Below are 25,839 nucleotides of genomic sequence, written 5' to 3' on the forward strand. Positions count from 1 at the left end.
CGTATATAAACACAGCAATAAGTGTTAAGGAGAAAAACAAAGCAGCAAGAGGGTATAAGAGGAGTCTAGGAAGGGGTGGCAGTTTTAAATATGGGAGTAAGGTACATCTAACCCAAAGCTACATTTGAGTGAAGATCTCAAGGAAATTAGGAGTCAGCCTTGTGGATAACTGGGTGAAAGCGTTTCAGTCATAGGCAACATGAAGAGCAAAGTCTCTAAGGAGACTGGATTGTTTAAAAAACAGCCAGAGGTCCAATTTGTTTGGAGTGGATTGAATGAGAGAGAGAAAGGAGTAGGGGAGGAGGTCAGAGAGTAATGAAGAAACACATCATCTAAAGCTAAGTAGGTTATTGTAGGAAGCGGAGAAGTTGGCTTTTACTCCAAATGAGATGGAAAGCCAGTGGAGGATTTTGAGGTGAAAACTGACAAGACCACCCTGGCTGAACGTTAAGAGACTGAAGGGGATTAAAATCAGACACAGAAATAATTAAGACTATTGCAACAATCTAGAAAAGAAATGAATATGGCTTGAACTAGAGAAGAAGCCGTGAAGGTGGCAAGAAATGGTTAGAATACGGATATGTGTGAAGGTAGGAAAGATAGAATTTGCAGACAGAGTCAATGAGAGGTGTTAGAAAGATAAAGCACAACTCCATGGTTTTGGATCTGAGCAACAGGAAAAGTAGTTTGCATTTACTCAGAAAAAGAGGAATGCCAAGACTCAGGAGGAATTATCAAGAGATCCATTGTGGAGATGTGAATTTCAAGAAGCCCATCAGGCATCCAAGTGAAGATGTCAAATAGAAGCTGGGTAAAGGTATCTGAGATTCATGGGGGAAAAAATGTATGGGAAAGTATAAATTTGAAAGTCATTAGAACTTAGGTGGTATTAAAAAGCCCTGAGACCAGGTGGCATCACCAAAGGAGTGAGTGTGAATAGAAAAGATAAGAGGTCCAAGGACTGAAGTCTTGAGTACTTCAAGCTTTAGAAATTGGGAGATGAAGAAAAACTAGCAAAGGAGAATGACAAGGAGCTGGTAGTGAGGTATATAGGGAAGTCAGACACAAGGATTCCAGAAGCCAAGTGAAAACCGTGACTAAAAGAGGAGAGAATGTTCAACTGAGTCAACTGTTGCTGGTAAGTCATGCAAGATTAAGACTGAGAATTGTGCATTGTATTTGCAGTGTAGAGATCATGGGTGATTGTGACAAGATGTGTTTTAATGAAGTGGTAGCAGAGGATACTAGAATGGAGAGGAATCAAGACATATGCGGAAAGGAGGCATTGGCGAACATACACGTACATGTGCAAGTTTATTAAAGTTAACCAGATTTATGTCAAAAAGTAAGCCTTAACCAATTTCAAAAGATTGAAATCCTATAAACTGTGTTCTCTTACCACAATGGAAATAAGTTGAAAATCAGTAACAAAACACACAGAACAACAACCTATATATCTGGAAATGGAAAAACATTTGTGAAAATCAAAGAAGAAATATTAAACTAAAATATTGGCTGAATGACAACAGAACTACTGCATATTAAAACGTGAGAAACTTTTAGGACCCTTACCCCTCTACCATGTTCCACTTTCACAGGCTTAGTATTACTTCTAGGAGAGGACTTGGAAAATTGGCCACGCAAACAAAATGACTGTCTTGTACCCTCTTTCTAAGATAATTTGACTATTTGCTCATCTTCCTCACTAGACTGAGGGCAGTTTAAATGCAAGTACTTTCTAGCACCTGGCGAAATACCTAGTTAAGCATGCACTGAGCACCACTTGCTTATTTCATGAGTGGATAAGTTTGTGGAAAATTAACTGTTTTACAAATTCATAAGTATAATTGAGGGATGTACAAGGCAATTTGTATGGCCGAAAACACCTAGATTAGTGAGTGGCATGTAGGATATCAGTTAAATTATGTGAAATTAATTTTTAATTCACTCTTCAAACTAGATGCAAAAATAAATATACAGAGAGAGTACAGAGTCCAATAGCTGCTTATCAGTCCCCAAAAGGGATCCACTCCTGAGGCTTGCTGTGACCTTTTGGCTGGCTCTGACTGAGGCACACTCTTGTAAAAGGGAAACACACTTTTCCTTATTGTAGGTCTCCAAGCTACTGCACCCCCAAACCTCCAGCAATGATACAGACTTCCTGGATCACAGTTTGTTCAGTGGAATGGCCGGGAATCTTCACACAACACATAACCCCACTAAGACAATATTAGACATCCAAACTCTAAAGCTACAAATGTTTTTTTTTCCTCAGACCATGGCTGGAACATCGTAAAGAGATTTTTCACAATAAAATTAGAAGTAAAAACTCATAGGAGTTTCACTGCAACATAAAATACGGTTTAATTGAAGCAAAATGTCCTGTGAAACAGAATTATGAATATGTGCTGACTCATTATCATCTTCATAATGCGAATGACAGAATGCATAATGATTATTTATATTAAAATCCTGATTTTGGAAGCCATGCATAGAGTTCTATTTGCTAGTGAAAACCAGAAAATGTTTGAAAAAATAAAATGAGACTTTTAGCCCAAGGGCCCAAAAATACCACAAAAGAAATTTTTTTATAAAAAATGACTTGGATGAGCTGAAAAGTTGACATTTCCCTTTATCATGCATTTCTACATATAGAAGAGGCTTATTCAGTATGATTAGCAGTTCTCGATTATACAAATACTTTTTATTTAGCTTTCAACAAGGTACTGATACTGGCTCAACACAAGTCTGGTATAAGGAAGGCCATACTGTAGGAAGCAAGCCATGTTATAACTATGGATAAGCTCTAAGTAACTAACCCAGCTGGGCATACTCTGACTTGCATGTATGCTAGATAATAAATAACTGAGACATGAAGAAAACAACATGCATCATGATTTATGACCCCTGCTTAGCTATATATCTCCCAGCTGCGATGAGAAAATAATTTTATTCTTTTGAGTTCCTTAGGAATGTGATGACCCCCAGATAGAAATTCTATGCTGGCATCCATTATGAATGACAGCTGAAAGGTTTGGTGTGGCAACCCCAAGTCTACAGTGCCAGATGGTCAACATTCCTGACCCCCTCCACTATAGCCCATTGGCCCTATATAACTGCTTCAAGATTCTGTATTGCCCTTAAGGTGGTTTTTTGGGATGATAGTTCACCATCTTCTGATTAGCTAGCTCATCACTTAATGAAAGTCCTTTCTCTATCACTGTTTTGCCTCTTGTTGAATTGGCTTTTGTCTTGCAGCGAGCACGTTGTGTCCTTTGTGTGGTAACAGTACTTCCGAACAATGGTAAAAATTTGTGTCTCCGAATCCTCTGCTATATTTAACATGTATGATAATTATATTTAACACGTATGATATCAAACATGATCGCAAAACTACTATGGCATGTAGGTAGTGAGAGGCCAAGTTAGATTTTCATTCTGATTCTTGGTTCTAAAGACAAAAATCGTTAAAGTTAGCACTGTTGTGTATATCTTCCAAGAGATCTTTTCTTCCTATAACATTTGTGAAACCAGATAAATTATTTTTTGCACGTAAAGATATCAGAGCAATGTGACTATCAAGGTTATTTTATTAAATTGGCCAGCCCTGAGAGTATCTCTCTACAGAGAACAAGTCAAACAAGTTGACATTAGAGGGAGAAGACCATTAGGGGATTTCATCAGTCTGGAAGGAATCTATGCATTTCCTTGTTGGAGGAATATCCTGCTTGAAAAGTATTTTTTCCTTCTTGACTTTATCATGAAAGGAGACAGATAGAGGAACAAAAGGGAAAAATGAAGAGAGAGAGAAAAAGATAGTTTAGACCATAAAGAATGGCCAAGATATTTATTAATGATCCCAAAATGAGTTTCTTACTGCTTGTTTGTCTTTTATTGTCCTCATCATTCAAGACCCTATTCAAGGTCACCTTCTTTATGAAAATGAGGCTATACACTCAAAGCACAGTTGTTTATTTACTACCCTTATGAACTGCACAGTCATTCGCTAGCAACACCACTCTCACTGTATTTTAATTTTTTAAAAATGTATAACTATTTTCCCTCCTTATATCAGGATATTCCAAGAAGGAATATACATCCCTTATTGCTGTCACTCTTTTCTCCTCAAATCTGCTGTCATCCCATTCCACCCCCAGTGCCTAACATCATGTCTGGAAAACAGTAAGTCCTTTTGAGTGTTCAGTGAAAAAACGGCTGACTGAAGAAAATGTGAAAAATGTGAAAGACAAAGGCAAGTGAAAGTAAAATTTAGTTTAAAGTCACATTAGCCATGCACTTTTAGCTTCTCCTCTTTGATAATTGCATTATTTACCTGATGATAAAATAAATCCATTATAAATAAAGTAAATCTGCTAAATCCATTTATCTTACAAAGATAAAATTTTAAGGGTAAGTATGCAAAGTTTAGCCGAACATTCTTAGAAGTGTATCCAAGTAATTTCTGTGATCCAATGGCAGTAGCTTCAGGAGCAGTGTTACAAATATAGAAGAAAGGAGAGTATCATAAAACTAACCAAAAACATTGGTAGTATGTGTCATGATATTCACAGTAGGTACAAAGGGAAAAAAGATTGAAAAGAGAGACAATGAGATGACAATTATAAAATGCAAGATACAATAGTCATAAATTTTAAAGGCTATTTGAGGTGAAAATGAAACATACAGTAATCAAGTTATGTAAGTAAATGAACATTCAAGTGCCCCAAACAGCACTATGACTGATGCTGTGGCAGGATGGTGGGTCTGAGATTTCTGTGGTGGAGTGAAGGGAAAGGAATAGAAGAAAAAAAGATGTTGAACAAGGAAAAATTTTTAACTCAGTAAAGTTCAATGATAAAGGGAAAAGAATCAATGATTTTCTGATATATTTAATCCCCCCTCCCAGGATCTATGCAAAATATTTTATTGATTCATATTTAAGAATGCCCCATTCTTTATTCTTTGAGCTAAATCTGTGGTGTAACAGACATTACAGTAAGAAGGAAAAGGTGGAAGCTCCTGAAATTATCCCCCACCTTAGCCAAGAGAATAAATCATATGCAATAATGAATCTTAGGAAGAATTACAGAAATTAGTGCCATCCTTAAAGACGTGAAGAATGCAAAAGTGGTGATCCACATCATATCCCCATTCAATTTACCTGCTTTGCTCAGGCAAAAAAAAAAAAAAAATTGGACAAAGGTCATGAATGTGATGGTTAATTTTACCTGTCATCTTGGCTGGGCCATGGTGCCCAGATATTTGGGCAAACATTAATCTGGGTGTTTTGGTGAGGGTGTTTTTAGATGGGATTAACATTTATATTGGTGAATGTTGAGTGAAGCAGATTGTTCTTCATAACGTGAGTGGGTCTCATCCAATCCTGTGAAGGTCTGAATAGAAAAAGAGACTGATTTCCCCTTAGCAAGAAGGAATTCTGCCAGCAGACGGCCTTCGGATTTGAACTGCAACACTGGCTCTTCCCTAGGTCTCCAGCCTGACAGGCTTCACATTTGAACTGCAGACTTTGGACTCCATAATTACAAATATGTAAGCCATTCATTTAACTATCTGTTTCTCCCATTCTCTGTGTCTCTACGCATGTAACGCACACATCATTTTGGTTCTGTTTCTCTGGAGAACTCTAATACAATGATGCACTATCATAAACTTGAACCAGTTACCATGCAGGATGTGGTATTTCAACTGTAGCAAATTAATATAGTCTGGTATTAGTTATTAGTGTGTCTTGACTTATCGTATGCTCAAGGAAATCTCCTCATTCCTGCTTACTGTAGTCATTGCTGAAGCATCCAGTTTGACATACTTTAGTCAGGTTTTGTAGGTGCCAATTGGCAATGCTTTCTCACACCCATGCTACATACCTGTCACTTCCCATCAGAGGGTTTTATTGACATTCGACGTGATGCCCTTAAGAAATCTGATACATACACACTCAACATTTCAATTAGCCTTTTACTTGCCATGTGTGTAAATGTAGGATTTCTTAGTTGTGTTTTTTAACTATACTTTTTCATCTACTTACTACCTTGAAGGCCTCTAGTTATTTAGGATCATAGATTGAAAATCATTGCTCCATAAACAGTCCTACTAATAAACTCTTCTATTTAGAAGGTTACATATAGTTATATCATCTTTATTTCCTATTAAATTTGGAATAATATTTATTTTAAAAATATTCTAACATTTTGAACACGTCTCTTACATCAATATGGTTCCTAAGAACACTGTATTTCTAAAATGCATAACCTGGCAAGAAACAATTTTGTTCCTGGTTTAAAACAAGAATGTCAAATGATAGGAGAAGCAGAAAATCTCCTATCATTTATCAGACCACTGAATTAATAAGGAAGTCATGAAAATTAACTAGTTTTCTTTTAGTAGATTATAATGTGCACATAACATTCAAATGATAGATGCCTATAAAATAGTAATCCTCCCACGTGAGATAGTAGTTCTTACTTCCTCCATAGTTTGTCTTTCAGAAATGTTTGTGTGTGGAAACATAGATTAAAAGAGTGATAGATACGAGTAATTATGTACCTAATGATACAGGTAGAATTCTCCTTCAAAGGGCTATTTTGATTAGCTGGAAAAAATTGCAAAAGAGTGAGATCAACTTACATCTGATTTAGAATGAGACTCTAGGATGAAAGAAACTCAGTTTTAATATTAAACCTGGATTAAGAGATAACTACCCATTTAAGTTCATTTAATAAGTAATTGTGGAAAAAAGAATGAAAGGCCTCTCATTTAAAAAAAAAAGCACTGAGTTAAACTAAAGGCTAAAAATGTTGCATTTCAGTGAAGCAATGGAATAGAGAGGACTACAAAAGCAACATCCTCCCATCATAAGTTAGGCATAGAACGCCTAACAGGAAAGTAGTCAGGTCCTCTTATGTAAGCTGTCAGCAAAGGAAAGAAATTATCTACAGCGTAAGACTGAAAGGGAAGCATCCAACTGAAGAACAAATAAATGAATAAGTGAACAAGTGAGTACTAAGTAGCAGCATTAGGAGTTGACTGTCATCCTAGAAGTACCCAAGAGAACATCCAACCGTAAAGCATATGTATATATTTAAGCCAGATTCTGTAATGATTAAAATTTTTGCGATCTGTTGTTCTTTTTCATTTCCTGAATCACAAAAGAAAATTTTGTCCTCTTACTTTGTTCTATACCAATTTGGTACCCAAATTTTTCTTCTCATCTCTATCAGCCACAAAACATAACTCTGAATATTTGGACCATTAAGAAAATAATAATGTTACACTTAAATGACAAAGATCTTCCTGAACTGAGTTTAACTACATGTTCCTTAAATAGAATCAGAAGTACTATTCAACAAAGGAGAGCCAAGACATTTTGAATTACAATCATATTACTGGGAGGGGGGAGAACAACCTTAAGATAATTATTTGGTGAAGGCCACATTTGGAAAGGTGCCATCTATAACATGTCTTTGCTTTTACTAAATTATATGCAAGCATTTAAAAACTATTTCCAGCTTTTGCTTATGTTCTAGAAATGTCCGGTCTGATATATGGTCTTCCATTTATCATAAATTTAACTATGAGGAGGTTCTTTTGAGAGGTTTGTCACATCCCATCACCTTATTAGTAATATCACTCTTTGTCCTTTCCAGGGGGGACGAGAAAATGTAAAGGAGCCTGCAAAGGGAAGCTTATTTCAACCCGGACTAAAGTCAAACTTAAAAAATAAGTTTTAAATAAGTTTGTTTAAAAAAATAAACAAAATCTCTGAAAATATGAGAAAAAAGTATTGTAGGGATTAAGTATTGAGATTGTGGGTCAGATGGTCAGAATTTCCACGTGAATGTGAAAGCTTAACACACTCACAAATAAATACTACTTGGATTCGGAAATACAATTGTTTTTAATAGGTGTTTGATTTTCCAAGATCAATGATTATGTTTTACGTAGGCATGAAATTTTGCCATGAATTTAATCTTGTATTCTCTAAGTACCCATTTTTCACAAATGATTGTTTCAGGTAATGGAAGAAGGAAACAGAGAGGAGAATTAGATAAGGGCATGGCCCTTAATGAGCTAGTTACACAGTAACAGATATATCAATGCATTAGTAAACCCCAAAATCAGAAAGCGATGAGATTTTACTTTCTGGCAATGAAGAAACTACAAAACCAAACTTCCTCCACACAACCACAAGAGAAAATATATTCAACTTGTGAATAAAGAATATCAACTTTAAACGCATAGTAGATGAACGTGTAAAAACAATTGTATATTGACGTTATAACTGCTCACAGATGGTGAAAAGTTGAATTATCTGTGTCTCCAATCAGCTAAGAGTCAAAACAGGGCAAGAAATAAAGGCTTGGACTCAAGTTAAGTGGAAAGCGGGATTTGAAAACTTCATATAAAGCTAAAGCCCATGAATAGCTACACATTTAGTTAGAAATTATTCGTTTGAGAAAAATTATCGTCACCTACTAGACTAGATAAGCACAAAACTTTTTTGTATTAGCTTTGGCTACAGAAAACCCTCATAAATTTTAATAAATAACATAAAGCGATCCAGAGCTGTTAATATACATGGGAATCTTGGTACAGGCAAAGAATATTCCTGTCTTTAAGATATCTCATAAATCCAAGTCTTATAGATTCCACAAATAAAGCTATGCCAAATATTAATGCACAACCCAAAGTTATAAAACGCGTTGATGCAAGCTTTAAGGGAGAATCTGTATAGATACAGACTGTAAATACTTAAAATTATTGAAGTTGTAAAATAAACAAATGACAAAAAATGATATAATCAAAAAGCAGGTAAACTTACAAAAATGATCAAATCTAACATATAAAAATATACATATATATTATATTATATATATATATATATATATAAAATCATTGAAATTAAAATCCAATGGAGAAACAAGGGAATATTTCCTACCTCATTCTATGAGGGCATAGACTACCACAACCAGATAAACACATTACAAGAAAGGAAAACTGCTGGTCAGTATCTCTCAAACAAGGTGCAAAAGTTAAATATGAGCAAATAACATTTGGCAATGTATAAAAAGAATTATATACTATGACCAAGTAGGATTTATTCCAGGTGTGCAGTTTGGCCCAATATTTTAAAATCAACTAATGCAATCCATCACATCAATAGGCTAAAGGAAAAAATTCATATGGTCTTATCAATTGATGCAGAAAGAGCTTATGACAAAATCCAGCACCTGTTCATGATAAAATCTCAGCAAATTGTGAATACAGGGAAAAATCAGGAATACAGGGGAAATTCCTTAACTTAATAAAGAATGTCTAAAAAAATGCTACAGGTAACATCATATTAATGGTAAAAACAGGCTACTTTTCCCCTAAGATCAGGGGAAACAGTCAAAGACATTCCCTTTCACTGTTACTGTTCAACATCACTAGTCTTAGCCAGTGAAATAAAAGAAAAGGAAATAAAAATGTACACAAATTGGGGAGGAACACACAAAATTTTTGCTCACAAATTACAGTTTTTTTCAGTTCTTTGGGGTTATCTATATAGATAAAGACTCCTAGAATAAGCAACTATAGCAAGATCACGGGATAAGGTTAACATACAAAAGTTCGTTGCTTTTCTCAATACCAGCAATGAACAACCAGAGTTTCAAACTGAAAACTGAATATCACTTATAATAGACTGAAAAATCAAATATTTATAGGTCTAATAAAATATAGGTCTAATAAAAATGGAAAACTATAAAATGGTTGAAAGAAATCAACGAAGACCTAAATAAATGGAGAGATATTCCATGTTCATGGATTGGAAGATTCACTATTGTTAAATCTTCCCAATTTCACCATTAGAAGTAATGGAATCAAAATCAAAATCCCAGCAAGCTATTTTGTGGATATTGACAAACAAATTCTAAAATTTATCGAGAGAGGCAAAAGACTCAGAATGGCTAACAACACTGAAGAACGAATTTGAAGAATTGACACAATCCAACTTCAAGACAGTAAAAAGCCACAGTAATCAAGAAAGCATGATATTGGTGAATAAAAGAGACACATAGATCAATGCAACAGAATAGATACCCCAGAAAAAGACCCAGGTGAATATAGTTAACTAATCCTTGATAAAGGTACAAGGGCAATGCAATGGTCAAAAGATAGCTTTTCAAGAAATTATGTTGGAAAAATTGGATGCCCACATTTAAAAAATGAATCTAGACACAGACCTTACATTTTTCAGAATTCTTTTCTCAAACTGGATCATAGACCTAAATAGTAAATGTAATTCCATTAAAAAACTTCTAAAAGAGGGGCTGGCTCTGTGGCCGAGTGGTTAAGTTCGCGCGCTCCACTGTGGGGGCCCAGGGTTCGGATCCTGGGCGCGGACATGGCACCGCTCGTCAGGCCATGTTGAGGTGGCGTCCCACATCCCACAACTAGAAGGACCTGCAACTAAGATATACAACTATGAAATAAAGCAGAAAAAAAAAAACAACTTCTAAAAGATAACAGAAAGTCTAGGTGACCTTGAGTTTGGCAATAAGTTTTTAGGTACAACACTAAAAGCATGATCTACAAAAGAAAAAAAGATAAATTGGAATTTTGAATTAAAAACCTCTGCTTTTTAAAAAACGGTCTTGAGAGAATCAAAGACAACACACAGCTTGAGAAAGTTATTAACAAAACATATACCTTACAAAGCACTTTGATCAAAAATATACAAAGAACTTTTAGAACTCAGCAATATGAAAACAAACAACCCAGTTAAAAAATAGCTAAGTTATATGGACAGACACTTCAAAGAAAATAGATAGCAAATAATAAAAGATGCTCAATATCATTTGCATTAGAGAAACAAAAATTACCACAACTATTAGATTCTATACACCTAATAGAATGGCTAAAACCAGAAGAAAAGTAGCAATACCAAATGCTGGTGAGAATGCAGAGCAAAAGCTGGGAATGCAAAATGGTACAGTCACCTTAGAAGAGAGTTTGGCAAGCTCTTACAAAGCTACACTTACTCTTTACCATATAGCTCAGCAGTTAGGATCCTACGTATTTACTCAATTGATTTGTAAACATATTTACATAAAAACCTGCCTGCAAATGCTTATACCAGCTTTACTGATAATTGCCCAAAACTGGAAGCAACCAAGACATCCTTCAATAGGTGAATGAATAAACAAACTGTGGTATATCCATACAATAGAATATTGCTCAGCAATTAAGAGAAATGATCTATAAAGCCACGGAAAGACATGGAAGAACATTAAATTCATCTTAAATGGCCGAGTGAAAGCAGCCAGTATGAAAAGGTGACATGATGTATGATTCTAATTATATGTTACTGTGGAAAAGGTAAAAGTAAAGAGAGAAAAATGATGAGTGGTTTCCAGAGGGTTGGGGTAAGGCAGAGAAATGAGTAGGTAGAACACAGGGGATTTTTAGAACAGTAAGTTTATTCTGTATGACGCTGCAATGGTAGATGCATGATAGCACATATTTGCCTAAATTCATGGAACTTGAAGCGCAAAGAGTGAAACAATGAATGCAAATTAAAAAAAATCATTCAGGAAATTAGGAGATTTCAGAAGCAATGCCGCCTATAGCAAGAGAATCTAATAAAAATTTTTCTAGATATGTGCATATATGTGAGTTAGTATAAGCATGCATGTTTTTTGGTCTGTCAGCCAAGAGAGCCTAAAAGAAATGGCAGACAGTAAAAGGAATGAGGGTTGCTCGGAGACGTCTGATACAAGGTCTGGGGCAGGAAATGCGCAAGATGAGCCAGGAGCATCTCATAGTGGCAGAAATCTTAAACGTACTCAAAAGAAACCCAATAACACTCATTGGTGGGGTATATCAAAGGAGCCCAGGAGCAACTGAAAGCACTCCGATGATCAAAGCTGTATCAAGTTGGATAAAATAAAGTAGCATTGGATTATAACCCAAAGTATAAAATAAATATCCATACTGATATAAGTAAATTAATAGAGAAGAGGAGACAAACATCCCCTGCAGAAGAATTCCAAAAATTTACATAGACATTCAGCCTTCAAGGAGATGGAGCATAATTCCCAACTCTCTAGGTTAAACGTGCTTATAGTGATATATGTGCATACTGCTTCCAAAGAATACAGTCTGGATAGGAGAGAAGGATGGGGGAGACTAACTTCACAGTGCAGAAACCCAACAAACAATACAGCAGATGATGAAGGCCAACTCAACAGTCATCCACCATTTTGATACTATGTACCCTTGACAGGATGTGACGCAAATGGCACTTTACCTCTGGGGTCTTCCACCCAGGAACCAATTACCCAAGTCTTATCTTGAGGAAGAGAGACAAATGCCAATAGAAAGGCATCTTACAAAATATCTGACCAGTACTCAGGACTGTAAAGCTCATGGAAAACAAGAAAAGTCTCAGAAAAGACCACAACCAAGAGAACCCTAAAAAAGACATGAAAACTGAATGTCATGTGGAACCTTGGATGGGACCCTGGGACAGAAGACAGCCCTTATGTAAAACTAAGGAAATTGGAACAAAATGTGAACTTTAGTTAATAACGTATCAATGTTGATTTGTCATACTAATGTAAGATGTTAAAATGGGAAACTGAGTGTGGGGTATATGGAAATTCTCTGTGCAATCTTCACAATTTTTGTGTAAATCTAGAACAGTCTCAAAAATTTATGCTAAAACTAATGGAAAGCAACTTAGATAATTCTGAAGTAATGGTGAAATAGATAAATCTAAATAAATTTTAAGTAATTCAGACAAAGATAAGGGGAAAGAAGTATGAAAGGAAGGTGAAGGGATGGAAGAGCTGAATAAAAAGGTGTAACCATGATATACAGGAGTTTTAGTAGGAGAGAGTCGAAATATTGAAAAGGAAATGTTGAAAAATATAGTGGCCTCAACAGTTCACAGAATTGTCAAAAGACATGGTTCCTCAAATTTAGTAAAGGCAAAGAGTATAGAGAAGAATGAATAAAACTTTGTATGAAAGCACATTGTAATATCAATGTAGACTGCTGAGACAAAGAAAGTAGCTAGAAATAAATATTTGAAAATTCAAATAACATACAAAGGTATAAGTTTGACAATAGATTTTTCAACAAAAAGAAGAATAGCATGGAGTGAAGCAACATCTTCATTGTGCTTGAAAAAAAATAATAGTGTTACCTCAAATTTGTACGTAGCAATCTTTCATACAAAGGTATAAAAGCAAGCAAATACAAAACAAAGAAACAAAACAAGCAAAGAAAAATACTAATAATTTACTACTAATGAAACCTCACTAAAGGAACTTAGAAAGGATGTAGTTTAAGAGGAAGGACATTGAATATGCAATAAGAATGGGATGCAAGGAGGAATGGGTAGCAAATACTGGCAGATATATGGGTACACTAAAACAGGTATTAACAGTATAATGGTGGTAGAACAGATCTACTTGGAGAATATTAAACAAACCTCAAATAATTAATAGTAATACAAGTAACAATGAGAACAAAAATCTGAAGCTTCTCCAAAAAATCTGTTTTTCACATTTATACAGCACGGTGTTTGTACTTTGTATGTCTATACCTTTTTCATATGAGATCTCAGCTAAATTAAATATTTTCAATTCAATCTAAGTAAAGACACTTTTTAAAGTGCAGCTATGAGTTATACCTTAGGAACACACCAAAAACCTAAGAGAATTGAAGTAATGAAAAGTAAGTAGAAGGATGGAAACTATGTGTTCATCGAGTAAATTCTAACCCCAAATAAATGGGTGTGGAAAAGTTGGCATCAGACAAAGACAGACATTAGGGCAAAAATTATTACTACATTATGTTTGCCAAAACACAAAGATGTAAACTTCACAACTTGGGTGTACAAATTTTTGAAGAAAGTCATGTTGGAGGAAGAAAAAAGTTATTCATAGATTAACATCACGTAGAAATTCGATTACTCAAAAAAGGGCCATTTAAGCCAGGAAAAAGTATAACAAAGATATAAAATGTACAAAGATATAAAAATGAAGAATTTTCACAGAAACCAGCAAACAGCATAATTTAACCTAGTGAAAAGGATAGGAAATATTGGGAAATGACATTAGATAGATTAATGAATAGATGGACTTGAATACAAAGTTTATAAAGCAGAAGAGTCACAACACTGAAGTGCAATTTTCTGGGATTATTATGTTAGAAGAAGAAGTGCATTGAGTTAAAGAGGCCAGAGAGCAGTCAAATGGAAAAAGCAAGCAAGAGATATGAGCTAAAGGACTGACCACAGGAATGAGGGAGGCAAGGGTCCATGGCTACAGAATGGATATGGAGAGCAAGGAGTTACAGGAAGAGAAGGTGGGATCAAAAACATTTGGGCCTGTTCATTAGATGTTGGTGGTACTACTAAGACATTAGAGACGAGGAGGAGTGGACTTGGAAGTTAGAATTTAGTTTGGTATTGGAGTTAGAAATACAAATTATCTGGACAGAAATGATCATCAGGCAGCTGGGTTAAAGGACCAGAGTTGAGTAGACAGATTAAAAAAGGGGCAAAGTGAAGGCACATGAAAGCACATCTTTAGTAATAAATGCATTCTTAGAATGACATCTTAAACTTCTGGAAGAAACAACATAGGTTCCATGGAATGCTTTTAGGGGTATGGTTGCTCTGCAAAGGTTGTTCTTTCAACTCAGCATGCTTGTCTGCCCAGTGGAAGAATCTGGGCAGTGTTAGCACAGATGATTATTCTCTAGTTGATTCTATAAGATTTGTGGTCCATAACAGGTAATAGAATCCCTTTAGAATAATTTCTTTCTGAATCAACCTTAAGGAAAAATGCCCCATTTTTAGAATATTAAGGAACAGTGTTGCCAATCTGTTTTGTCTTCATAATTCAGTTAGGGAGCTACAGAAATATGAAAAAATAGCTTGTTTATGTAAAAATGCAGAATTTGCAGAAAATATTCAAAGTGAAATGCAAAACTCCAGGGTTTTGCAGCTTAAAAGGCTCATCAAGAGCCACATATGAACTTGGATCAATTTATGTTTTGAGATAAAAACAATCACAATGGAAGGAACTCAGGAAAGAGTACTTTATGTGAGCGTTAGTAAATTTGGATGAATGAATATTTTATTCACATTTTAAACCATAATTTACACTTAGTTGCATGGAGAAATGCAGGAATCTTAAAGAAAAACTTAGATTTACTTGCTTGAAATTAATTTATTTTCCTAAATATGATCAGCCTATAATTTCTATACTATTTCTATATGGAATGATGCATTTTATAGATTAACAGAACCTCTGGGTTGGGGTAACACATATTAACACATCTAGCCCTATACTTATTTCCCCCATTACAAAATATCATTGCTGTCACACTTTCTTAATTTGTATTAAAATTGTTATCCTGTCTTTTCCTACTCCTTTCATACTTGTAAGATCTGAACTGTATTAAAAAGCAATTTTTCTACAGAAATTATTGTCTTTTTGAGGAAGATTAGCCCTGAGCTAACATCTGTGCCAGTCTTCCTCTACTTTGTGTGTGGGATGCATCCACGGCATGGCTGATGAGTGGTGTATGTCCATACCCGAGATCTGAACCTGTGAACCCAGGCAGCCAAAGCAGAGCCATGTGGAACTTGAATCACTTGGCCACAGGGCCAGCTCCCAGAAGTGACTTTTTATTGCTGTGTGGGAAAAGAAGCATATTGGTCAGGGATGGCCATGATGCTCTTCTCAATTTGGTGTACTATTAAAATTACTCTTCTCATGCCAAATGAGGACTTTATGTCCTCATGTCTTTCTAGTCCATCAAACATACTGGAACCATGAAGAAAAACAAATCTAAAAAAATCCAGAATAAAAGTCAAGAGGCGATTTTGAGAATTCTCTCCAATATAGATCTATACCTGAAGCCAATGTTCATACTGTGAATTTTTCTGGAAATACGTAAAACAGAAAAATGTAAGAAAATCTAGAGGTTCTACAATCCACTGCTTCAGCTGTATGTCTACTTAGATACTCTTATCCTGTCATGTTATTATATACAGCCATATGTAAAGAATCCAAAATGGACTGTTTATAATAGAAAAATCTTGCTGTGTTCTTGGATCGATCACTAGCCTCTGTTATCTCACATGTATATTAAGACACAAGTCCCATTATTGTCTCTGAAGTGAGAATGCCTTCAGATAAAAGATGGAGACATTTTAAAATCCAAACTTTCGTTACTTTCTTCATTTCCAACATTTACTAAAGCATATATAGGTACAAAATTTCTTACGATGAATGAACATTTCTCTTAAAATTCACGTAAATAAAAGTAATATAACTTAATGTCATAAGACCAATGTAAGGATATGCAGGCCGAGTACAATGTGATAAGAGCAATGTAAAGATACTATTCAAGAGACATATACCAGAGGATATAGGTGCATAGGGTACCCTAATCAGCCTAGGAGCTTTTGACATGCTAAATGTTGAGATGGGGATTGCAGAGAGGGCATTCCCGGTAGAAGAGGCAACAGGATCAACAGTAGGAAGACAAGAAGCATCACAGTGTGTTCTAGGACAACACGCTCATCGATGTTCGTAGAGCATGTACCATGAGGCAGAGAAGAGAGGGAACAGCTCAAGTGTCCTGTGAAGGATTTTGACATTCACTCAAATGATTGTTATCCATTAAAATATGTGTATATTTACATACCACCTACTAATATTACTATTCTTGAGAGCATAGCATGGGTTTTAGCTCGAATAATCCTCGAAAACCCCAGCTAGCAGTGTAATATCAATATCCTCTTTTATAGATGAAGTAATAAAAACAACTTGAATTAAAATTGAGTTATGAGTACCCAACATCACTCATAGATACATAGATATGCACATATTTATGATTTGTATATTTATATATATCTCAGAAGTAGACTCATGCTCTGTTCTCTCCAGTATAATTTTTACCATGTATATCTTCTACTCTATATCAAAACCCGGAATTAGAAATTTCAAAACCAAAGAAGTTGAGACAAGCATGACTTCATCAAGTCCTTGTCTGAGAAACAATGGAGAATATACATGCTGAAACAGTGATCTTAAATAACTGAACTTGGGAAAAAATAAGAATGATTTCCTATGCATCTTTTGTTTTCGAATTTTAGTTCCTCAGGGAAAACGATCAAGTTAGCCCATTTCCACAAAAGGTTTAAACTTCCCAGAAGAATTGCTAAAGACTAATCACACAAACAGCAAATGAAGCCTACTACATAACAGTCCCTGTGATCTGCAAGCTTTACAGGTTAAAGCCTGAAGAAAGTATTGGTTTTGCCCTGATAATGATTATTTAACCGACTGGTAACACAGTGTGATCATTGTTATGAATGAGAGTGTGGCAAGCAGGAGGCAGGCAAACCTGGGTGCAAATCCATGTTCTCTTAATATGAAAATCAAGTGAGGTGATCAGATAAACTGTGTAATCTATGTAATCTAGTGCTCGGCATATCTGATGACCAATTATAAAAACACTTGTCTTAAAATGTAGAAGTCAGAGTTAATTTTAAAAAGCAAAACATCGTTATTGTCATATTTATCTTCCACTAGTAATAACTGATAGTGCTTCTACCAGTGCTTTTAAAGATAATTCCCTAGAAAAGATCTTAGAATGAGGTAAAAGAAAAGCATGTCTTAGAAGAAGATACGAGCAAACTTTAGCCCATCTAACTTGCAGAACATTCTGAGTTTTGCTCCTGATAGCAGAAGCAACTTTTCAAAAAGTTGGTGATTAAAAGGAGACTACTGAGCTTTCTAAAACCACAAACAAACCAATGAAGGACTGGGCATATAAAGATAGATCAGGAATTGGTAACCGGTGAATTAGCCCTAGGGAAGAAAAGCACTCTATGACTGAGGTTCCTTTGGAGACAGCCAAAAGATGTTGGTAAAGTGATTAAAAAATGGAAGAAACAATACTTAAGAGAATAAGAGTGAAGGAAGCTAAAGTAACTTTTTAAAATTATTACCAATAAACAATTTCCTATCCATCCAGCTAAACTTATGAAGTGACATAGTAAATAAGTCCCCTATTTAAAAGAATTGAATGAACATAAGCTGAGCATATTAGAACTTAGACACATTTCCTCTTTTGGGGCTCCAATATACTTTGAAGCACAATCCATTCATACATTAAGCCCGCAGTCACATTTTAGAAAATTGCCTTTATAAACCTTGTTGCCTTTTTCTCCACAACTGCCAATATCATTTCCGTAATCCAAAAGTGATGATTAAAATGCAGAGAGATATGTATATGCACACACACCTACACATATTTTACAGATAGGAGTAGAACCTTGCCCTTTTTGTACTCCTTAGACCTACTTTCGAGGCGAGTATGGTAGTCATCAATGTTCTTCGTTGAAGCTTTCTGAGTTCTGACCTCTTAGGCACATAGTAAGTAAGATTGCACCTTCTTGCCCGAGGGTTGTGTGCAACAAATATCTGGTACTTGGCAATGAAAAGTGGAAATGATATACCCCCTGAAATTCTGATATGGCCACTCCCTCAAATGCCCATCTTCTTGATATGATTAATGTATACGATGATATTACTCTATTCACACATGTATAATTAAGGAACTTAATATTTTATTCTTTTACACGTGTATGATATGGTGCCAGAAAAAAAAATGTAAGAACCACAAATCTAAGTCCTTCAGTTTCTCTCAGTCTCAAGTGCCCAACAAGAGACCGTGGGCTAAATTTGACTCATCTCATCCCCAATATAGCCTGTCTGATGTTTGTAACCAAAACACACTTTCCCTAATTAGCTAGCCCATAAGAGCTTTTGGACATTCCTGCTGCTCCTGCTGCCACCAGGGGTCATGCTAACAGATCGAAGTCAACTAGTCACTGTAATTAAAGATGAAGGTAATTAGTTGTATAATTTATGAGCTGTTCAAGTTTAATTTCATACATTATGTCATTCAGTGATATATATAATGACTAAAAAGTGAATAGATGCAAAGTGGCTGTTATGGTCAACTTGATTGACAAATATTATCGGAAAAGGAAAATAATGATACATGTATTTCTGATTAAATGCTGACTCTTGGTAAAGCAATCTTGGCTGCTCTGACTTGCTATTCCTACAAGAAATTCTCTCTGTCTCTCATCCATCCACTCACCCATCCATTATATTTCGCTTTACTCTGCACAAATAGGTTATTCTAGGCTCTAGCTATTTTACACAGCCACCTCTAATCACCGCAGATTAAGCTGAACCTCTCACTGGCTGAAACTATGCAGTCAACAGGTTTCCTATGTCTACTCAGTCTCACTGAGAATCTTAGTGGAAACAGAAGACCTCAACAAAAATTGTTCACAATATAAAAGAAAAGATGTCAGCACAATTTTTCAAAATGCGAAACACCATAACTTGAGTAAACGAACTCAATGAGGATGCATACACTTATATCAAACGCTAGAAAGAACAGTAATCCACCATGACCATAAAATGATAGGGTGCAGCATTTAACAGTACTTGATAATCCGAGGGAAGTGAAAAAAAAATCTTCTTCTTTATTGCAACCAGAGAAATCAAATTTACAAACAAGGTTAGCGGAGAAATAAGTCAAGTATATTGAGTGTTTTTTTCTTAAATGTTTTTTGTAAACCTGTAATACAATACTGAGATTTAAACAATCCTTGTCAAATTTAGAAATTTAAAAAATGAATGAACTTACTAGACTCCATTAAACTGAATTGGATGCACCTAAATTTCATTTTCCATTACTGCCAATTACCAAGATTTAATACCCTAAGTCTATTTGCTACTCAGTTGGTCTCTGTAAGTCTCATTATCAGTAATGGGAATTCTATGGGCACTGAGAAAAGAGAAATACCTCTATGTGTAAATAGTTTTCTCCTTTGTAATTAACCTCTGCCTTCTGCCCAATTTCTTATGTCTGACATTTTAATTCCTTCAGTGAGAATGATTGGATTGCGATGGAAACCAGATGGTAGTACCATTAAGTAAATCAGAGCAGTGGATAAAGCAGTGACATTACAGATACTGGCATATTCACCAGCATAGAGTCCACTGCCATGCAAAAACACAGCACATGATATGGAAATCAAGAAATGGAATTTGGGGTAAGTAGAGCTGGTGGACGTTTAAACATTTAACAGGAAAAAAATAAGGGAAGACCCTCTTTTAGGTAATGAAAACCTAAAGTCCAAATCAAGAAAGACAAAACTGTTATCACCAGAAAGCTATAGAGCTGATAGACAAAGAAAGGAACTTGTGGCTTCAATTTAGTTCAGGTTGCTCTCATCAAATAACCTCGTCAGTGTTACTTAGAAGGCTGCCAAAGCATTCGTCAATGTTAAAGACCAAACACTTGGATTCGTAAACATTTTAGGTCAGAGTGAAATTCTTAATCTAAAAATGATTTTGTTTATCCTGGGGACAAGTGCTGGTCCTACATTTCTGTTTTTATGGACATTTCTTTCGTGCACTTGTATAAATGGCATGTGAGAGCTGATTTAAATGCATTTGTTCAGATGTGCGTGCATGATTTCCCGGTATGGTTTTTGAAATAAAATCAGGGAAATAGTCTCTTAAATTGGGGACACAAATTGGGTTTCTCAAATTTGATACTAAAGCAGTCACCAAGTTAATACTGAACTTGGTTTGAGTGTGAGGGAATCCAGCTGAGAAATATTTAGCCACCACCAAGACAGGAAGGAAAGTGACAGGGGAACTAATTGGAAACATTACTCTCTAAAAGATGCAATGTATTTTAAAAACAAGGGAAAAGTTTAAAGATTTTCTTTCTGGATAATTCCACAAACTATTTAGGATGTAGAGGAAAACTTAAGGGGCTAGTCTAGTGATAGAGCAGTTAAGTTCATGTGCTCCACTTTAGTGGCCCAGGGTTTGCAGGTTTGGATCCCAGGCACAGACCTACACACTGCTCATCAAGCCATGCTGTGGTGGCATCCCACGTACAAAATAGAGGAAGATTGCCATAGATGTTAGCTCAGCAACAATCTTCCTCAAGCAAAAAGAGGAGGATTTGGCGACAGATGTTAGCTCAGGGCCAATCTTCCTCAGCAAAAAAACCCCCAAAAACTTAAAAGAGCTCAGCAGAGATGATGATAGTTTTCTTAACAGGATAAAGGAGAACATTACACCTTAATCATGATTTATAATAGACATTTGAGTAAATTCTTCTGATGGAGGTTAGGAGTGGGGCAAACCTGGTTTTCCAACAGAACCTTAAAAAAGGAATTGATGTTTTTAGTTTTATAGTTTTTTTAGTTTCAGTTCTTAAGTCTATTCAAAATGCAAAGCAAGCTAAAATTATATTAACAGTCCTTTAGGAAGAAAACATCTATTTTCATCCCTTTTGCTTTTAACTTGCATTCAAAAGTAAAATGTTAAGAATATAGCAAACAATAATGATGGTTTACCTTGCGTAGCATAAATATGGAAATTGTAAACATTTTGTTTAAACCAGAAAGTATAACGTGTGCTCCAAGATCTGATTCAAGTGAACCTACTTTTCATCTGAAATGTGAGAATGTAAACTTGACTTTTCTTTTTCTTCCTCTTTTACTTTGTGATTGAAGTAAATATGTTAGTAAAAAAGTTCAATACAAACAAATTCATACTTCTAGTTTGGTCTTGGAATCTCTAAATCAGTAATGCTCTTAATGACATTTCAATAATGTAAATTTAGAAAAATTTTGTGATTTGCAACAGACCTTCAAACAGGTGCATGCATGTACGCACATACACACACAACACACAGATGGAGTGCAAACTGGCAAATTCTTCTGAATCTGGGTAGACCCTGGGAAAGTGCTCCTAAAAATAGGAAGAATATTTGCTCTGGAAATGCTAGAGCCGAGCCAGAAAAACAATCATGAAGAATGAAGCGCTATGGAACAGCAGGTTGATGGGGGGCAAACAGTTTTATTTTGGAGTGGTTGAAGGAGGTAGATATCATAGAGGGACTAGGGAAGACTTCTAAGAAGAAATGGTGTTTGAGTTGGGTACTATATATGAAGGATGGGCTTTCACGTAGGAAAGAACTGTTGAGGCAGGTATAAAGATAGTCATGGATTGGTGGTAAAGGGAGCAGCTGAGGAGGAGCTTAGAGCATGTGTCTATCTTTAGCAAAACAAGAAGAGATTTATACTTGACACCTAAATTATCAAGAAAATATATTTTCCATAGACCTGCCCAAGTTCACAGGACCAGCCATATTTGCTAAATTCATAATTCACCAGTTCTTCTTCTTCAGACTTTATATGTCTACAGACCTAGTGACTTTTTTCTCCATTTGACATATCCAATCTCTTCAAGAAATGTGCTTAACAGATTTCGCTAGATGTATCAGGAAGGTCTCAGCTTTCCATTGTTTCAAATGTAAATTTTACGAAAAACTGTTTCTAAGGTAGATGTGTGTTATGTCAGCAAGGGAGAGCCTGAGGAGTAAAAGACTTTGCTTCCATTGTAAATCTTAGGGGGTTTAAATGTGAATAAGAATTCTCCATAAAAACCTGAGCTATTAAAATGATCTTCATAGAAAGAAGATCATCATTAAGAGAAAAGATATGCCCTGCGAATTATCTGCATTCGCCTCAGTATATTGCAGTCACACTGGGCAGTCACACTGCATTGTTTTAGGAAAAAAGTCATGAATGGGGTGAGGAGGTTTAGAAGTTAGTGTAGTATCTGAATGATGGTCATTTTTTGTTGCAGGCTCCTCTGGTTAGTATTACAGAGGAAGGAAAAAGACTCACTTTTCCCAAAAGTCCATGCGTGCTTTAGAGGCAGAGGAGAAAAGGATAATGGGTGCTCCTAACCTTTAACAGAAATAGCCAATTTTTATTCCTCTTTTATATTGTGCAAAGCTTTGAGCAAAGCAGTTTAATACACTGCCTCAATAAGTTCTTCTAAATGCTACTCTCCTTTTACAGATGTACTATAAACTGAGTCATAGAGAATCTTAGAGCCTCCCAATCAGATGGAAAATGGCAAAACTCAGGATTTGACCCCAGGCAACATGACTCCAAAGGCTGAGATCTTTGCTGTGGAGGGAGCAGTTGGAAGCCAGGTAATGTCATGTTTCAGAATCAGATCCTGTGGTCAAACAGCCTGGGGCCCATGGCTTATCATCTGGACACTCTTGGACAAATGGCTTAGCCACCCTCTGCCTCAGTTTTATCATCTGTCAATTGTAGATATGAATAGTCCCTGTCTCATAGAGTTGTTGTGAGAATTACACGGCCTGCACTGAGCATTAGCAACTCTCATTATCATTAGTAGTAATATTATAGCATTAAGTTGATAAATTGCTAGAAATAAAGTACCTTAACAAATACGATATATGCCAAGTTGAAGTCATCCACAGAGGAAACTAAAGGAGAAAATTACTCTCTAGGTCCCTAAGCCTCTTCCCAGCCTGTTATAAATCATTTCTATGCCCACTGAACATAAACCTCACTGCACTGAGATGGTGAAGATAGCACAGATGCAGAGGTTGAGAGAGGGAAGGGATAAAACATTTACTGAGAGACAGTTATGTATTACAAGGTACGCCAGGTGATTTTACATCTTGCATCACTTAATCCTCACAGTGACCCTAAAAGATAAATACCGTCTCATTATTCAGATGAGGAACTTGAGCTTCAGAGAGTTTAAGAGCCTTCCTAAAGTCACACAGAATTTAAAGTTTTATCAAGATTGGAACAAATAGCAAGAGATGCACTCATCTTAACGGAGTTGGTAGCTTTGGTTTACAACGGGCTTTCACTTGTTACCTCAAGATCACTAAGAAGGATAATTGACATATATGCACTGAAGGAGTGCAAAAAGTTGAAATGTAACTCGTATCATTTACCAAAAATTCTGCAGCACACCATGCCTGAGAAATGGCAAAAGATAAGTTGTGTTCTAAGTAAACTGATGTTATTGATATCAACCCTGATATCAGTTTCCTCACATTAAACCCAGTATATATGGGGTTAAAACCAAAACACTCATTCCCTGCTTACTCTCTGGCTTCCTGGCTCCAGAATCCACTATCCTCCATGGAGACAGACACCGCCAAGGACAAGCACCTGGACTATCTCCTCCCCGCAAAGAGATACAGACTGGTGGGAAAGCTGCTGACCAGCAAGGTCACAGGCTTCCTCCTCTCTGTAAGTGGCTCAAGGCCAAAGACAGGCTGGTGGGAAAGATCTGACCAGCAAGGCCATATGCTCCCCCTCCCTTACCTAAAACCCCAAATAAAAATCCTTCCTTTTAGCTTTTTGGGGAGTTTGGGATTTCAGCGTTAGCTGCCCTCTCTCCTTGCTCAGCACTGTGCAAAAATAAAAAATTCCTACTTTCTTCCACCACCCCCGGTGTCATAGATTGGCTTGCTGTGCAACGGGTAAGCAAACACTTCAGGTTTGGTAACATTATGATATATAAACATATAAGGAAAAAAAAATACTTTACCACAAGATTTTAGAATTTTATATCAATATTAGAGGTTTTGTGTAACTTTTTTTTTTTAGCAGAGGAAGATTTGCCCTGAGCTAACATCTGGTGCCAATCTTCCTCTTTTTTTTTTTTTTTTTATGTGAGCCACTGCCACAGCATGACCACAGACAGACGAGTGGTGTGGGTCTGTGCCCGGGAAATGAACCCAGGCCACTGAACTAGAGTACACTGGACTTAACTATTAGGCCACTGGGGCTGGCCCTTGTATAACATTCTGATCAGAAGAAATAGTGAGAAAAATGTTCTCTACTGCTATGGCAATAAGTACAAACATAGACAGGTCTAGTGCTTAAGATTTTGCATTAGGTAAAAGAATTGTATTTTAGAATATAAAAAGATTTTATAACACTTTAAAAGGGAACCTACTATTCTTCCCTGAAACCACGAAGCCACAATTTTGAGTATCAATTACACACATGCTACACTAGGACATTTGAAGGCCATATATTTGTCAACCTCAGTGAAGCTGGATTGCGACACAGCTGATTTGACTCAAAGTGGTAATGGCATTTCTAGTAGCCTCATTCAGGAGCACAATCCCTAAAACTTCATTTTGCATGGTCTTATTAAGCAACAAATACTTAAGTTATGCTTTGAGTGATAACAGTAAGAAATTAAAAAAAGATTACATTGGATGAGAATAATTAAGAAAACATGTTGCATATGCAATAAGCCATTCCAGCTGACAAAAATAATTCCAGGCAAAAGTAAAGAGCAGCTAACCAATGATCTGGAAGTGATGGGCCAGAGAATTTTGTAGTCTAGAGAGAAGCAGAAAGCACAGAAGAAAGGTGTGTTTTATTTTGGCTTTGTGTTTTCAGGATGGAAGGAAGGGGCAGTCTTTCTGACCACGTTACCAGACCTTTTCTTTTTAAGTGATTAGGATTCTGAAGGGGACAAATGCAGAGACTGTTCCTCTCCTGCAAGGAAGCTAGGTTATGGAAAGAATAGAAAATGTAAGCACAGGGCCCATCACCTCAGCCTTAATTCACAGTTTTGCATTACAGGGAAAGAAAGGAGGAAAGAAAACCTCCACTCCCCACCCAGCTCAGTTTTCTTGCTTGCAGAGAGCTGTGATAGGGAAGGGGGACATATAGACGTTTCCCTCTGTCTCTGCCTATCATTTCTACTCCTCTTTCTACAGCTTGCTAAGTGGCTTTCTCATCTCTGCCCACTCCTTTGACGCATCTGGAGGACCATCGTTTAGCAGAAGACAGGAGAAAAGGAGCGCCTGAGGACAATGGCATAGGTGTGGGCCTTAAGG

At 36.2% G+C, this 25,839-nt stretch overlaps 1 protein-coding gene and 1 long non-coding RNA gene across 45 annotated transcripts in view; one reads left to right on the forward strand and one right to left on the reverse strand.

Moving 5' to 3' along the window:
• The window catches only part of PTPRD (protein tyrosine phosphatase receptor type D), a 2,079,533-nt gene that overhangs the window by 1,450,698 nt on the left and 602,996 nt on the right, over positions 1 to 25,839 (reverse strand). The gene's annotated exons all lie outside the window — the stretch shown is intronic.
• LOC139078728 (uncharacterized) overlaps positions 5,330 to 25,839 on the forward strand; it is a 30,335-nt gene continuing 9,825 nt past the window's right edge. The window contains exons 1-3 of the long non-coding RNA XR_011531757.1: positions 5,330 to 5,550; positions 20,002 to 20,167; positions 23,006 to 23,142. This is a non-coding gene — a long non-coding RNA (uncharacterized lncRNA). The remainder of the gene's footprint in view (positions 5,551 to 20,001; positions 20,168 to 23,005; positions 23,143 to 25,839) is intronic.

The sequence above is a fragment of the Equus przewalskii genome, chromosome 22 (genome assembly GCF_037783145.1).
Source record: "Equus przewalskii isolate Varuska chromosome 22, EquPr2, whole genome shotgun sequence".
Lineage (NCBI taxonomy): Eukaryota > Metazoa > Chordata > Mammalia > Perissodactyla > Equidae > Equus > Equus przewalskii.